We start from the raw sequence: 15339 nt of genomic DNA, 5'->3' as shown, positions 1-15339 counted from the left end.
TCCCCATTAAAAGGAACCAGGATCCCTTGCAGAAATGGCTGAGTTCAGGGCAGCACAGGGAGAGTGTTAAGTTGAGCCCGGTGCATCTGGTACCCGGAACTGAGGCAGGGCTCCGGGAATGATGGGGACACGCTTGCATGCTGGTAGGAAGATCCCATAGAGTGGGAGGGGGAGGGACTGGGTGCCCTCTTCCCTGGGTGGAAAGGCATGGGCTCCAGGCCTGAAGGGTACACACAGGCCTGGAGGAAAAGGTGCCTGGATCTGGCTTGGGGTGATTAGGGTCAGGGAGGGGCTGTAGGATCCAAAGAGAGGCAGCCTGTGGGTGATTAGTTGTTGGAACTGGGAGGCCAGGAGAAAGACAGAGGTGGGGTCTGGAACTCTTCCACTGACATTTCTGGGGCTGCACATGTATGACCCACGTTCACCTCTTTCTGCTCCCTGGTGAGGAGCTTCAATTCTCAGCAGCCTTCCAGAGGTTGACATCTGTCTCCCTCCTGACACTCTTTTCGGTGCTCACACCTCCATGTTCAGGCGGCCATTCCCAACAGGAGCGCCTTAGACTTGACCTCTGGAGACCACACACTGCCCGCACCTGCCCAAGCTCACAGGAGCCCCACGGCCCTCTCTGAGACTGGCCCTGTTCCCCCGACCCTCGGTTGGCGGGGATCCACTCCCGGGCCTGGCTTCCCTGGAGGTCGACCCCGTCCCGCGGGGGCCACTTTGGGATCCAGTCAGCTTGTTGGCACCCCCAGGCCTGGCGGACGGCCTGGGCTGGGTGCGTGCGCATGCAGGTAGCCGTGCAGAATGCAGGTGCAGGTGCTGAATGCAGGTGCAGGATGGGGTACTCGGGCTGTGCGCGCCATGTAGGGCGGCAGGCTAGAATGGGGCCCGGAGAGTCCCAGCTGGGGTCCTGCGGCCTCCACCCACGTCCCCTTGGCCGGGAAGCCGAGCGGGTCCGCAGCAAGGAGCCCCCCACCCCGCTACTGCAGGGGCGCCGCGCGAAGCCCCTGGGGCACCCGCGAGGGACGCATCAGGCCGGAGGGGTGTCCCGCAAGCCGCTTCCCCTAGGGCGGGCGCGGGCCCTTTAAGCGGCTCGCGCACGCTCCGGGGGGCCGAGCGGGGAGGGAGCGCGCGGACGTGCGCGCGCCGGGGCCGCGGCCGGGCCGTGCGCGCGCGCGCGGCGTGCGCGGTGACGCGGCGTGGGGTTTCCCGAGGCTGCGGGCAGGGGCCGCCGCGCCCATCCCGATGGCTGGAGGCGTCTGAGGGGCGGACGGAGGCGGCGGCGGCGGCGGAGCGGGAGCGGGAGCGGGAGCGGGCGCGGGCGCGGGAGTGGAGCAGCCGCCGCGGGACCGGACCGAGCCTCGCCGGCGCACCTGCCCGCGGCGCCCGCGGAGCGGCCCGAGCGCGACCACCTCCAGAGCGCGGCCGAAGCGGCTGAGGCGGCGGGGCGCGGGCGAGACCGGCGGGACGAGGCGCCGAGGTGAGCGCGGCGGCCCCTGCCCCTGCCCCTGCCCGGCGCCCCGGGCCCGGCCTCTCCCCCGCAGTTGCCCGCCGGGGCCGCCCCGCCCCCACCCTCCCCGCCCCCACCCCGCCGCCGGGCCGCGCGTCTTCCTGCCCCGCCCGGGTGGGGTCGCGGGCCGGGAGCGGGCGGGGACCGTGCGGGCTGCGGCTGGGGTCCGGGCCCGGGTCGGCGCTCGCGTGTCCCAGGTCCGGGGCTCGGGGTCTGCGGCCGGGATCGGGGTCCGGAGCCCGGGGGCAGGGGTCGGAGGGGCCGGGGTCTGGGCGCGGGGGCTCTGGGGTCCCGGCTCCAGGTCCGGGGCCCGGCGTCCCGCGTCGGGGCGGGGGTCGGGTCCGCGGCGCGGGGGCCGGGGCCCGGGTCGGGGTCCGCGGTGCGCGTCCGGCCCGCCCTGCCTGCGCGGGGGCCGGGTGCGGGGCCGGGGTCTCGGGCCGGCGGCGAGAACAAAGGGAGCGGTGGGCGGAGGGGCTCGTCCTGCGCCCCCGGGCGCTGTGTCCCGGCGCCCCTTTTCCGGGGCCTGGGGAGTCGGCGCGGCGGAGCAGGAAGCCGAGGCGCGGCCGGGCGCCGCCGAGGCCGCCACACACAAAGGGCTGAGTGCGGACGGCCGAGCGCGGCGGGCCCCGGGTCGCGCTCCGAGCGCGAGGTGGGAGGCAGCGCCGCCGCGAGCCCGCCGTCCTGGGGCCCTGGCCGGGCGCGGCGCGCGCGGGGCGGGCCGGGGGCCAGGGGCGCGGGCGGCGGGGCGGGCCGGGGTCCCCGCGCCCCCCGCCCCCGCGCCGAATGAATGGCTCGGGCCGGGCCCCGCTACAAGATGGCGCGCCGCCGCCGCCGCCACGGTCAGCCGCCGCGCGCGCCCGGCCTCCCGCGCCCCGGTGGGGTTGGGGGCCCGCGAGCCTCAGGGGGCGGGCGGGGGGCGCGGGGACCCCGGGTGCGAGCGCCCCGGCGCCCCGCGAGCCCTGCGCCCGCGGCGGGTGTGGGAGGGGCGCAGGCCCGGGGATCGCGCCGGGGGGCGGCCGAGCCCTCGCCCTTTCCGAGCCCCCCCGTGTTTTCCTTGCGGATCGTTTGCGCTTCCGAACGTGGTGACACCGCCTCCAGCGCCCCGGATCGCCCCGCCGCGCGCGGAAGCGCTGGTGTCCGCCGGCTCCGCCCGCTGCACCGAGGCGCCGGGCCGGGACCGAGCGCCGAGCTGGAGGCGCGCGGCCCCGCGGGACGGTGTGTCGGGGCGGGCGGCTGCGGGATGCGGCGGCGCGGGGACCCCGCTAGCGCGTCGGTGCCGCAGGCCTGGGCAGACCCCTGCGCCGCCGTGCCCGCGGCGTCTCTGTGTGTGTCCTCTGGGCGTCCGAGCGCGCGGCTCGCGGGCCGGCCCGGCCGCGGCTCCGGAGACGGCGGGCCCGAGCGTGGCTTCGGGGACAGACGGACGCCCCGCTCCGTGGGAGTCGCTTTCGCTCCAGGTCGGGGGCGGTGCCCCGCGAGTTCCGAGGAGTACGTCTACAGGGATTGTTTAGTGTCCAAGTTGCAGCTTTGGTATTCGGGCGGCGGAGGGTTCGCCTGCCTTCTGTCGGGGAGGTCGGTCTGCCCCCGCCCCTGCAACGAGAACGTGGACGGGCAGTTCCTCTTCTGCTTCCTTAATACCGGGCGTGAGCGTGGGCACAGCGTTGGTGCCACCGACTCGCGAGCGGGTCTGAGATCCGCGCCCCGGCGCGACTGGGTGGGAGCTTCCTCGCCGCGGGAGCCGGCCGGAAACGGAGAGCACTGGGTGGTGGGCTCCGGACCGCCCTGCGGGACCCGGAGGGCTGAGGGGTGGGACCTCCGGCGGCGGGGTCCCCTCTGTGCCCAGGTGGAGGTGCCGGCTGGCTTCCTGCGCCTGCTCCTGCGCCTGCTCCTGCGCCTCGGCCTGCGCCTCGGCCTGCCAGGTGCTCCACGCTTGGCTTGCAAGTGGGAATTTGGGAAAGCAGAGTTGTTTCGCGGTTGTGCCTGTGACTGATGCCCATTTCTTTCTGCGGGGCGCGGGGGGCGGGACGACCCGTGTTGGGGCTCCGTTTCCGCTTCTGTCGGGAGGACTCGAGAGCATGCCTGGAAGGAAAACTTCAGCCGTGCCGTTTGGGTTCGGAATGGGAACGCGCACTGGACGGAAACTTCCTCCGCGGGGACACTGGACTTCTCCAGGGGGCTGCGTGGATAGCGCCACGGCAGCACTCACCGCCGAGTTCATGCCGTTGAAGGACATTAGAGATACCTTTAAAGATTTCTTTGTTCAATATTCCGAGTTACTTCTGCTTGGAGGGGACTTGTAGTAAGTTTCCTCATGGAGTCTTCATCTCGGAACAGATCTAGAAGACCGTTAAAAGGCCGCAGAACAGTGTAGTAGTTGTTGTTTAAGATTGGATTTATTTTGGACAGAGACCCACCAGTCAGGGGAGAGGGAGACGGACAAGCAGACGCCCTAACGGGTCAAGAGTCCAGCTCAGCCCAGGACGCAGGACCCGAGCCAGAGTCCGACAGCTGACTGGACCACCCAGACCCCTGTACTGTCTGGTTCTTTTTAGAGTAAAACTTAAAGGTTCTTTTCAGATTTTTTCATGCCTAGTGACTGACTGCAAAGCTTGCATCACCTTGGTAGGCTAACCGTGACGGCTTGAGGAAGGGGCTGATTTTATGACGACTTAACTTATTTTTCAAAGCTCTGTTCTGTGACTTTTTCCTTTGCTAAATGTACCCCTACGATTTCTGTTGTCCATGGGCATGTTTGAAAACATTGTGTTTCTACACATCACTTTGAGAAAGGTCTTCAGGATATCTTTAGACTTGCCTATGCACCATCCCTTGGTTTTTCAGCTAATACCTTCTTTAATGAGTAACATTGATTTTATTTTAGACAATAAATGCAGTATTGGCATTTTTTATAGTTTCTTCACTGGATTGTTTTTTCTCTGACCGTGTTGGTTTCTCTGGCTCATGTTGGCCTCCAAATTGGATTAAATTCTTACTGTCTACAGACCTTGGCTTTTAAAAGCATTAGTGGATTGGTAACAGATATTCTCAATGTTATTATCTGGGCTTGACCATATGGCGTGCTATATTATTTTGAAACCTCTGTTATTCCAGTCTAGTAAGTGAACAAAAATATCTTAGAATCTTTTAACCCTGGGAAAAATTCTGATTTCGGGTTTGCATTCATGGCTGAATGGTTAGAGAAAGTACGAAGATGGGCCAGTTAGGTGTTTGGTTTAGTGAACATCCGATGGAGAGAGAACAAGAGGCTTCTATGGACACTGAGGTCAGATGCGCATTTCACACACCACAGGGAAAGGTGGAAGGAAGGGCGGGTTTGAAGTCGGTGGGGCTGTGTGCCTGCATTGGGTACCGCAGCATCGTGTGAGTATTCTGCTAGGAAAATGGAGCAGCACTTCTTCTTACAGCTCCTGTTGTGCTCCAGAACTCTTATTTGGGAAATACAGGCAATCTGTAGGCATTTAAATGGGTCCATTACACCTTTTAGTCCTTTCTTGTGGTGGTGCCTTGGATTAGGTGCCCTGGTAGTCAATGGAAAGAAACTCCTGGTGGCTTCCAGTGATAAAAAAGCTCCTTTTATGGAGTAATGTCGCTTTCTTTTTCTTAAAGACTTAAGTATCCATTATTTGAGTTACTAAACCGAAGTTCTGGGGAAAGCCATTTCTACGTGTTTAAAAGACCAGAGGCACCTGGCTGATCAGTCAGTAGAGGCTGAGACTCCTGATCTCTGGGGTGTGTGTTTGAGCCTCACGTTGGGGGTAGGGATTACTTAAAAAGATAAAAACAAAAAAAGTTAAAGATCAAGTCAAGGAGCACCTGGGCGGCTCAGTCTGTTAAGGGTCTGTCTTTGACTCAGGTTATGATCCCAGGGTCCTGGGATCAAGCCCTACATAGGGCTCCCTGTTCAGAGAAGGGCCTGCTTCTCCCTCTGCCTCTGGCCCGCCCACCCACCCTCCCTTGCGTGTTCTTTCTCTCTCTTTCTTTCAAAAAATTGAATAAAATCTTAAAAATCAAGTCAAGATTATCTAGGGTAATTTTTTTTTTTTTTTAAAGATTTTATTTATTTACTTGAGAGGGAGACAGTGAGAGAGAGCATTAATGAGGAGAAGGTCAGAGAGAGAAGCAGACTCCCCATGGAGCTGGGAGCCCGATGCGGGACTTGATCCCGGGACTCCAGGATCATGACCTGAGCCGAAGGCAGTCGTCCAACCGACTGAGCCACCCAGGCGTCCCTAGGGTAATTTTTTTTTTAAAGACTTTATTTATTTATTGACAGCTGAGATCACATGTAGGCAGAGAGGCAGGCAGAGAGAGAGGGGGAAGCAGGCTCCCCGCGGAGCAGAGAGCCCGATGCGGGACTCGATCCCAGGACCCTGAGATCATGACCTGAGCCGAAGACCGAGGCTTTAACCCACTGAGCCACCCAGGCGCCCTATCTAGGGTAATTTTTAAGAGATTACTCAGTTGAACCTATATATTGGCACTGATAAAAGGCTATGATTTAGTAATTAGCCACTCCGAACTGAATGCATTTTACCAAGATGGAAAAAGACTTGTATATTCTTTAGCCTGTCAGGACTAGAATTATCAGGGAATTGGTTGAACATACTGGTTACTTGTGGGTAATTGTATATTTACGTATATCTGTCTCCTGACTTAGGCCTGTGGCGATTATAAAATACAGTCCTGATGAGTATTACAGGTTCTCTTGACTGCTTGTCCAGTGCTGTAGCTGATAAAGCTTTAACAAATCCTGGACATGTTCTAATTAGACAACAGAGTGTTGTGTTAAAGCCTCTACCGTAGGTTTTAAAAAAATTGTCATAGGAACTTTAAAATAATTCATAACTTCTTGGGGGCACCTGGGCACCTTCTTGTGGTTCAGTGGGTAAAAGCCTCTGCCTTCAGCTCATGTCACAATCTCAGGGTCCTGGGATCAAGTCTGAATCGGGCTCTCTGCTCAGCGGGGAGTCTGCTTCTCCACCCCCCCTCCCCCGGTCTTTCTGCTTACTTGTGATCTCTGTCAAATAAATAAATAAAATCTTAAAAATAAGATAAAATAATTGGTAACTTCTTGAGAGGGAGAGAAGTTCCCTCCTTTCTGAAAGGACTGCTACCGTGGAGTTAGAGCCTAGTGCTGTAATTCAACTTGCTGGGTCGGGTGTGGATTTTTACTTAACTCGGTCTGTTTTCTTACATGTAAAGCAGGTGTTCTAGAACCTCCCTTCCTAGCGGGGGTTTCAGGGTGGAGCGAGCAGACCGGTATGAAGCTCTCCAGCAGCAGTGCCTGGCCCCCAGCAAACCCTTTAGCTCTTCCCAGTGCTAGTGGCCGTGCTTTGCAGAAATCCCTTTAACTGTGGTGATGTTAAATGTTACAAGAAGACAGCTTACTAAGAGGTTTTTTTCTTTCTTCCTAGCGGTTCCAGAGGAGTATTATTAATTCAGAGGTTGGAATATCCGTGTCAGAGGTCTTTGCCAAACCCTGTCCAGTTTACGACCTCACTTTCTCCAGAGTCTTCTCACATGGTTTTCTTTTCTTGAAGGGCTTTCCTTAACCCTTTATAGGAGAATTTTGATACTATAATTCATTTTGAAAGCTGGCAAAATTATTATTATTATTATTATTTTAAGATTTTATTTATCTGAGAGAGAGCACAAATGGAGAGCAGCAGAGGGAGAGAAGCAGGCTCCCCGCTGAGCAGGGAACCTGATGTGGGGCTCGATTCCAGGACCCTGAGATCATGACCAGAGCTGGAGGCAGACACTTAACCGACTGAACCCCCCAGGTGCCCCTGAATACATAAAAATCTTAAACAGCCCCCCAAAAAAGAAAAAGTGCTTGTTCAGCACCTTTTCTGGTAGGTGCTGAGGCTATAAACTGCCGTAGAATGGGTGTGTCCCAGGGCCTCACTGAGTATCGTCTAATAGCCTAACAAGCAGGTGCAGAGGAGAAATTCAAGGTCGGGGGGTTAGTGGGACAGCTAGAGATGATGACTGAGTCAGATGCTTCACCGACTGAGCCGCCCAGGCGCCCCGGAATAAAGTGTGTTTTAAAGTTGAGACCTGGGGGCGCCTGGGTGTGGCTCAGTGGGTTAAAGCCTCTGCCTTCGGCTCAGGTCATGATCTCAGGGTCGTGGGATCGAGTCCCGCGGTGGGCTCTCTGCTCGGCAGGAAGCCTGCTTCCTCCTCTCTCTCTGCCTGCCTCTCTACCTACTTTAAAAAAATTAAAAAAAAAAAATAGAGACCTGAAGGACCCTCTAGTGGAGCCTGCCTGGCATGCATGGGTGGGGGGAAGGGAAGGGAAGGGAAGCGTGTTTGAAGCTGAGGAGAGAGACTTGATCACCAGTCGGCCTCCTTTAGCCTCTGTGTCTCCGGCACGCAGGGCAGGGCAGGGCCTGCTGTGCTAGTGGCCGGTGCTCAGTCCTCGTGTTTTGAGGGAAAGAGAGTATGGCTTGTCGGGGACGAAGGTCTAAAGGGCTGGAGGGCTCTGGGGGACTTTAAAGGGCTTTTAAAGAGGAGATTGACCTAATCTGGGCCATGACATGGTACTTGAGCTTGGAGCACATTCAGATGAGGGAGGAAGACTGGCCAGAAAGGGCCACATGGGGTGCTGGTGTAGAGAGGCGGGAGTCTGGACCAGGGCGGTGCAGCTGGCGACTGGAAGCCGTGATGGCTGCATGGAAGGCAAGAAGAGAAGACCGCGGGTGTCTGTCTGTCCTGGGCGTCTGGGTGGTGGCTTGGCATTTACTGAAAGAAGGAGCAGTGGTTTAGTAGGGGGTGTGCAGTGGATTATGAGTTCGGTTTATGCACATTGGGTTGGAGGATCTAGGACATCTCTCAAGGGTGGATCAGTCCGTAGGCTTTCGGCTCCTCTCCCTGGAAAGCTCCTCTCCTGAAGGTTGGCTTACAGAGTTCACTGCCTTCATTCGGCTCTGGTTCGAATATCCGCTCCTCAGAGGTCATTCTCTCATCCATTAATCTCTACCATTTTACCTTGCTCTGCTTTCCTAGTCCTTGTGCTGATCTCCCCACTGGTTCTCAGCTCCACGAAGACAAGAATTTTGGTTCACTGCAGTATTACCAGCCTCCTAACAGGATGCCCAGTAAATGTCTGGATTTTGTGTATGTGAGTGTGGAGCTCTGAAGGAGTGTTCTGGATTGGAGGCAGGCTTTTAAGAGTTAACACTATTTAAACATTTTTATTTATGTATTTGTCAGAGAGCACAAGGAGGAGAAGCTGCAGGCAGAGAGCGAAGCCGACTTCCTGCTGAGCAGGGAGCCAGCCCCATCTGGGACTCGATCCCAGGACCCTGGGATCATGACCTGAGCACCCAGGCGTCTCTCAGAGTTAACACTATTTAGATGGTAATTGAAGTTTTGGGAATAATAATTATTAGGAGGGGGAGGTCTTAAAGTATGATCTGCAGACTCTTGGGGTTCCCTGCGACCCTTCTGTGTGGTTCGTTGGGTCAGAGCTGCTTACACAGTCTTTAAGACGCTATTTGATGTTCACTGTATTGATACTTGCGTTGATGGTACAAAAGTGGTGGGTGAACTGCTGGTTCTTGAACAAGTCAGGGCCGTGATCTCCGAGCAGTTAGAGTATTACCGAAGTCAGAGTGTTCCCCACCATGAACTGGTGTTTGGAAAAATCCAGTTTAATGTCTTTGATGAAGCATAGAAATTAACTTTATTACACTTTATTTTTTTTTTTTTTGAAGATTTTATTTATTTATTTGACAGAGAGAAACCACAAGTAGGCAGAGCGGCAGGCAGAGAGAGAGGAGGAAGCAGGCTCCCTGCTGAGCAGAGAGCCCGATGCGGGACTCGATCCCAGGACCCTGAGATCATGACCTGAGCCGAAGGCAGCGGCTCAACCACTGAGCCACCCAGGCGCCCAACTTTATTACACTTTAACCCTGAGTATCCGTTTTTCCCCGGCTGGGAGATGGATGTCTGGTCTCCCAGTCAGGGGGGTGGGCCGAGGCGTTGGAAGTACCACTGACAGACGAGGCTGGCCCTTCAGACGGGTTATTTACACAGCAGATACGCTCTTGAAATTGAACGAAGTGAACCAGGTATTTCAAGGAATGTAACGGACAGTATTGTTGGCAGTGATAAAATCTGAGCTTTCAAATGGAAATTAGAATTTTGGAAAACTTGATTCTGCTATCATGAGCTTGACAGCTCCCCAGTATTTAAAGACTTTTTTGTAGGTGACGATGCTTAGGAAATGTTTCTTTTTAATATTATGTAATGAAATGTGTCAACATTTGGAAGATGTGCTTAATTCAGTGAACTGATAGTTTTCCGATGGCCTGTGTGTGATGCTGCTAAGTCACAGACGGTAAAAGGTCCACTCTGAATGGAATAAATCCCATGGAATTTAATGTAGTGGTATTAAAAATTAAGTGGCACGGTTTCAGATTCCACAACAGAACTTCCCTTTAGAAAACGTAGTACTTGTCAAGTTTTGATTTAGTATGAAAGAAGACTGTGCATATTTATTTGAAAAGGTTGTTAAAGTACTTCTTCCTTTTCCAGCTGTGTATCTGTGTGAGACTGAATTTTCCTCCTGTGCTTCAACCTAGCAGTATGTGGTTGCAGCAGAGCGAGTGCACCAACAGACGGGAGCATTCAGCTCGCCGCTGTTCAGTGCACGTTAACGAGGTGGGGCTAAGATGCGGAATACTGCAGCTCTTCTCCTCAGGTGATGTCTTTCTTGTTGGTTTTTTTTCTTAGATTTTACGTATTTGAGAGAGAGAGAGAGAGAGAGCGTGAGCAGGGGGAGGGACTGAGGGACAAGCCGACCCTGAGCTGAACGTGGACCCTGACAGCGGGGCTCACTCCCTGGACCCCAAGATGATGACCTGAGCTGAAGTCAGATGCGTAACTGGCTGAGCCACCCAGGTGTCCCATTTTTTTTAAGCTATTTTTTTAAAAAGATGGTTTATTTGAGAGAGAAAGAGATTGAGAGAACGAGTGGGAGGAGGGACGGGGGGAGAAGCAGGTTCATGACCTGAGCCGAAGGCGGACACTTAACCGGCTGAACCACCGAGGTGCACTTCCAGCTGTTTTTTGTAAAAATGTCCTTTATGGTAACATGTAATAGGTTTATTAAACATTTTATTTTATTTTATTTTATTTTATTTTATTTTTAAAGATTTTATTTATTTATCTGACAGAGATACACAAGTTGACATGGGATCATGTCTGGGATCATGACCTGAGCAGAAGGCAGAGGTTTTAACCCACTGAGCCACCCAGGCGTCCTTATTAAACTAAACATTTTAAGACCTTCTCCATTTTAATGTCAAACACACTAAATACCCATAGGTGTAACCCACAGAAGGAAAAGCCCCTGATCCTCCCTGATGATGTGTGGAGGGAGACGAAGAACACGCCATCTGAGCAGCAGAGATGTGGAGAGCTGGGCCGAGCACGGCACGGCCCAGCTGGGTCACATCTAGGGAACTGGCCCAGGATGCCTCCAGGGACCAGAGCGGTCCTCACCTGGAGACAGGCGCTCTGTCCTGATGTGTCTGTCTCCCCTTCTCCCCCTGCTGATGGAGCATTATAGGTGTAAGATTGTGCCTTTTCCTAGGGGGAATCCAGAGATCTCTCTAAAGGTTGAAAACCCCAGGGGCGCCTGGGTGGCTCACTCATTAAGCTGCTGCCTTCAGCTCAGGTCATGATCCCAGAGTCCTGGGATGGAGCCCCGCAGCGGCTCCTGCTCAGTGGGGAGCTTCCCTCTCCCTCTCCGTCCCCTTGTTTGTGTTTCCTCTCTCACTGTCTCTCTCTCTGTCAAGTAAATAAATAAAATCTTAAAAAAAAAAAACCAAAACCTAAAAATTGTCAAAAAGAGGGGTGCCTGCGTGGCTCAGTGGGTTAAGCCTCTGCCTTCGGCTCAGGTCATGATCTCAGGGTCCTGGGATCGAGCCCCACATTGAGCTCCCTGCTCAGCGGGCAGCCTGCTTCCCCCTCTTTCTGCTGCCTCTCTGCCTACTTCTGTTCTCTCTCTGTCAAATAAGTAAATAAAATCTTTTAAAAAAATTATTAAAAAGAAGAAGAAAACCCGTTGGAGTAGCTGGAGAAGAGGCCTCGGGACCGAGCCCTGAGGGTGTGTGGCTGTAAGAGCAGGCGGAAGAGGAGCACTGAGAAGTGTGGTTAGAAGCTGGGGGGCGTCGAGTATGTGCTAGAGCCTCGGAAGGCCTTGGGCAGGGTGGGGCGGGGGTGATCGGAGTAGCAGATGGGGCTGAGAGAAGTAGACCAGAGGATTTACTGCCAGGACTCCCCAGGGCCAGCGATTGACAGTGCGGTGTGGGAGGCAGTGAGGAGGGAGGGCTCTGTTCTGTTCTGATTTCAGACGGAGGAGCTGGAGCACTGTCAGGTATGGGGGGGGAAACCGGTGCAAGAGGGGAACCGCGGTAACAGGCTTGTTGAGGGGCCCAGCAGTGCCAAGGAGCATCTGCTGTTGAGGCAGTGGGGAGAGATGGCAGCTTTGCCCTGGTAAGAGGGCCGGCCGTCAGGTGGCGGAAAAGTCTGTGCTGGGAAACAGGGCGGACGGGGCCATAGTGGTTGCAAGAATTTCATTTTGTTAAGAAGATTTTATTGGGGAGCATGGACGGGGAGAGGGGCAGAGGAAGAGGGAGAAGCAGACTGCTCGCCGAGCAGGGACCCCCCCCATGGGGTTCCATCCCAGGACCCTGGGATCATGAGCAGAGCCGCAGGCAGCCGCTTCACCGACGGAGCCCTCGCCCTGCTCGAGTTTCGTCTTACAGCAGGAGGCCGAAGCGTTGGAGCGGCGAGCAGGAGGCGGTGAGCGGGCAGCAGGCCTTGGACCGATAATCTCCGCTTGGCACAGATGTTACATACATATAAAATAGGTTGGGGGAAGGACTTCAGGACTGCCCTGTAGAAATCCATGCCCGCAGACCTTGGCTTGGCCCCTCCACCCGGCCTTCTCGGTGGTTTTGGTGACCCAGTGCCGTGCTGAGAGCGTACTGCCCTGGGATTCTCGCGTCAGCTCTGAGGCAGGGACTGTGAATAGCCCCATTTCACAGATGACTAACCCGTCGGGGGGATTAAGCAGTGGGACCCAAGTTTGAACTTGAGTCGTTGGCCTCCAGAGCTCTTAATTACCACACGGTGACCCTCTAGCTTGACCTTCTCCCTTACCCTCTCCTCCTGGAAGCCTTGGGTGTCTGCGTCTGCTCCTTCCTCTGTTATAAAGCAAAGACTCTTCCACTTGGGAATACATTTACCAACAGTTTCACCTGTAGTTTCTTTGGGGGCCCGTTTCTACCTTCAAACATGACAGACGCTTGAAGATTTATTTAAGTAGGGGCGCCTGGGTGGCTCCGTGGGTGAAGCCGCTGCCTTCGGCTCAGGTCATGATCTCGGGGTCCTGGGATCGAGTCCCGCATCGGGCTCTGCTCAGCAGGGAGCCTGCTTCCTCCTCTCTGCCTCTCTGCCTGCTTGTGATCCCTCTCTGTCAAGTAAATAAATAAAAATTAAAAAAAAAAGATTTATTTAAGTAATTTAAGTTTTATTTAAGTTTTTATTTAAGTAGTCTCTACACCCAGTTTGGGCTTGAACCCACGACCCTGAGACCAAGAGCCGCATGCGCTCCCAACTGAGCCAGCCACACGCCCCAAGGTGACTGAGTCCTCTGTGACATGACCTCCTGGTTCATGCGGGTCTCGTTTCAGCCTCTCCTGCCTCAGTCCTCTGTCCCGTTCTCCTTCTCTGGGGTCTCGTTGTTACTGTTCCCCTCTTCAGTTTTCTCAAAGATTTTATTTACTTGAGAGAGCGCGCGCGCACAAGTAGGAGCAGTGGCAGAGGGCGAGGGAGCCCGATGTGGGACTCGATCCCAGAACCCTGGCATCATGACCTGAGCTGTAGGCAGACGCTTCATGGACTGAGCCCCCCAGGTGCCCAAGTGACTTATTTCTATACCAGCTTTCTCATCTCGGGATTCGGGAGGATTAAGTGAGGCGGCTCGAATAAAACGCTTGCCCCTGCTTTGCTGCGGGAGCTGGAGTGCTTGCTTCCATTTCCACGTGGGCGTGGGCGTCTGGCCCCTGTGCCTGCCTCCTTTCCGCGGGTGCTGGTCAAGCCGACTCACGCTCTGTTCCTGTCGTGGTGGCCGCGGTCTTATAGCTTTCAGGGGTTCTTCTGCTTGGTTTTGAAATCGGACAATTTGAAATTGTCATGTTTGAAGGCAGAATAGAGCCCCTAAAGAAACTAAAGATGAGGGCGCCTGGGTGGCTCCGTGGGTTAAGCCGCTGCCTTCAGCTCAGGTCATGATCTCAGGGTCCTGGGATCGAGTCCCACATCGGGATCTCTGCTCGGCAGGGAGCCTGCTTCCTCCTCTCTCTCTCTCTCTGCCTGCCTCTCTGCCTACTTGTGTTCTCTCTCTGTCAAATAAATAAATAAAACCTTAAAAAAAAAAGAAAGAAAGAAACTAAAGATGAAACTTGTTACTTTCCTGGGGTGCTGTAAGATTATCACAAACTACGGGGCTGAAACAAATTTACTCTCACAGTTTTGGAGACGGAAAATCTAAAACCAGGGTGTTGGCCAGGCAGCTCCCTCTACTTTCTAGCTTCTGGGGGTTGCCCGCAGTCTGGTTTTTGCCTCTGTTTTCACTTGGCCTTCTCTCGGCGCATGTCTCTTCCTTCATAAGGTACGCCCGTTGGGTGAGGATCCACCCTGATGATACTTGCAAAGACCCTTTCTCCAAATAAAGTCATGCCTACAGGTAGACAGCAGTTTTCAGGGGATACTGTTTTGTTTTTAAAGGTTTTATTTATTTTTTTGATACTGAGAGAGAGACTACAAGCAGGGGGAGCAGCAGAGGGAGGCGGAGAAGCAGGCTCCGCACAGTGCAGGGAGCCCAGTGTGGGGCCCGATGTCACACCCTGGGATCATGACCTGAGCCGAAGGCAGGGGCTTAACCCACTGAGCCACCCAGGCGTCCCTCAGGGGATACTGGTAAGAAAGACTTGCTGGACTTACCTAGAGTTTCATCCTTAACCCCGGTCTCCTTAAGTTCCTGACTCCCTGTCTTCAGGGTCCTTCCCTTCCCTTCATGGCCAAGCTCGTGAACAGAAGACGTAGTTGCCAGTGAAAGACGCCAGTCAGAGACAACTTGAATAGAAAGGTAAATGTTTCTTTAAAAGGATTCTTGATGTCGCACAAAACTGAAGTTCAGGAATAGAGCTGGGCTTTGCAGGTCTGTGTTGGGTCAGGGCTGGAAAAACCATTTGAGAGATTCTGTCCATCTTTTGTTCTCCTTGTCTGCAAGCACCCCTCTGCTTCTGCTTGAGGAGAGAGAGCTCTCTGGAACACAACCACTTTCTCCCGTGTTCAGCATACTGTCTGCTGCTGTTGAACTTGGTCGACCACCGCCACCTCTTTGAAACACTCTACTGTCTTAGTTCCTGGCCCCCTGCTCACCTCTGGTTTGTCCTTCCTGGTTTCCGACCAGGTTTCCTCTTTTGTCTGCCCTACATACCCTCAGGTGCCCGGCGTTTCTTAGTCTTGGGTCCAGGATTTTCTCCGCTCTTGGGCTCTCAGGCGATCATGGCTGTTCCCATCTGTTGTCTCTTGTAAAGGCTGTTGACTGATGGTTTCGATGACTCGAAGATTTATAACCTTCTCCACCTTTCTTTTTCTTTCTTTCTTTCTTTTTTTTTTTTTTTAAAGATTTTAATTATTTATTTGTCAGAGAGAGCGAGCACAGGCAGAGGCAGAGGGAGAAGCAGGCTCCCTGCTCCCTGAGCAAGGAGCCCGATGCGGGACTCGATCCC

General features: G+C 54.9%; 1 protein-coding gene across 2 annotated transcripts in view; it reads left to right on the top strand.

Annotated features, from left to right (window-relative positions):
* The first annotated feature begins 1322 nt into the window (after positions 1–1322).
* Positions 1323–15339, top strand: part of GNB1 (G protein subunit beta 1) — an 87265-nt gene continuing 73248 nt past the window's right edge. The window contains exon 1 of one of the 2 annotated variants that reach the window (XM_059376720.1): positions 1323–1480. The gene's annotated coding sequence lies outside the window, so the exon portion shown is untranslated. Of the gene's footprint in view, positions 1481–1636; positions 1708–15339 lie in introns of those variants that run through there. The other variant, XM_059376721.1, reaches the window with a different exon arrangement.

The sequence above is a fragment of the Mustela nigripes genome, chromosome 14 (assembly GCF_022355385.1).
Source record: "Mustela nigripes isolate SB6536 chromosome 14, MUSNIG.SB6536, whole genome shotgun sequence".
NCBI lineage: Eukaryota > Metazoa > Chordata > Mammalia > Carnivora > Mustelidae > Mustela > Mustela nigripes.
This window is presented reverse-complemented; position numbering and strand designations above follow the sequence as displayed.